Source organism: Montipora foliosa, chromosome 9 (genome assembly GCF_036669935.1).
Source record: "Montipora foliosa isolate CH-2021 chromosome 9, ASM3666993v2, whole genome shotgun sequence".
Lineage (NCBI taxonomy): Eukaryota > Metazoa > Cnidaria > Anthozoa > Scleractinia > Acroporidae > Montipora > Montipora foliosa.
Window position 1 is genome coordinate 18,565,141 of NC_090877.1, and position 1,218 is coordinate 18,566,358.

Consider the following 1,218-nt stretch of genomic DNA (forward strand, 5'->3'; position numbering starts at 1 on the left):
ACTGTTTCCTGTTTTTCTTGTTCCCAAATTTCTTTTTGCTGAGAAATCGAATTTTCCACTGAATACTTATTGTCACATTCATTTCACTGCTCTTGAAATTTCTAGTTTTAGTTTAATATCTTGACTAACAACGCAATTTAAGACTACATGCAGAAATCGTCTGTGGCTAATAAATAATTGATTACTGCAATTAAGGTCTTTAATTTGGAAACCAAACCGCCTTTAGGCACTGTTCATACGAGACGACAAAGAAATCGTATCACTCCTCGTCCTGCTTCAAGAATGAGGGGATGTAGTTACTTTTCCTTTCACGGCTTGGCCATTCTCTCTTGGCTTTGGTTGGCTCGTGTTGAAAACAAGACGTACGCTATTCGAGGTTAGAGAAATTTAGCTTTGTCTCTAACTTAATGTTAGATTATAATAGAAAAGGTGTTAGGGCTTTCTTTGACTGATAAATATGCAAAATTACACTGATTCGTGGTCGTTTTTTTTTTTTATTGGCTATGTCGATCCAGAATCAGTTCGAGTTTTCTTCGTCTCACAGTTCACAACTTACAAATAACATACAGGTTCTTTGTTTCAAGCGCAACATCAAAGAATTTTACCTCGTCTATCAGAAACCATAAGTTATCAGTAAGTCTACAGAACGCTTATACCACTGAACCTAAGAACTTCTTTACGTCAGGTGTGAGCTAACATCAAGCCCCAGTGCCATTTTGAACTGTGACAAAAGTTCAGCCTAAAGTATACGATGCATCTGGTCGGTCGCCTGAAACAGATCCAAACTATTTAAGATATCTTAATAGCAGAAAATTAACTTAAAAGTGCTTTTGGTACGGCACTAAGGCCCTACCCAATTCACAAAAAAGACAAAGTGCACGAAACAAGTAGCCAAATCTTCCCTGCCTTTGGAATTAACGACGAAGGAGCAAATTTCATTGAAGGATATATTCTAAGTAGGTAAAGGTTCCTTGCCGTTTCGTTCCAAAAGCGATACGACTCCGACATCATTTCAATGAAACAAATGGACGGACCATTAAATTTTTTTGGGATTTAAATATTACCAAAAAACAAAAGTCTTGCTTAAGATTAATATAAAAATGAGGTTTGCGATTGTGAAAAGAAAACTACAAAGTATTAGGGCTATCGATTCCAAAAGCCTGTATAATATTCAGACAAGAAATCGAACACACCCTCGTGAACTAGTGACGGGCTAAG

General features: G+C 36.8%; 1 long non-coding RNA gene across 2 annotated transcripts in view; it reads right to left on the reverse strand.

Annotated features, from left to right (window-relative positions):
* Positions 1–497: 497 nt before the first annotated feature.
* LOC137972032 (uncharacterized) overlaps positions 498–1,218 on the reverse strand; it is a 4,304-nt gene continuing 3,583 nt past the window's right edge. For both annotated transcript variants that reach the window (XR_011117019.1, XR_011117020.1), the window contains exon 3: positions 498–769. This is a non-coding gene — a long non-coding RNA (uncharacterized lncRNA). The remainder of the gene's footprint in view (positions 770–1,218) is intronic.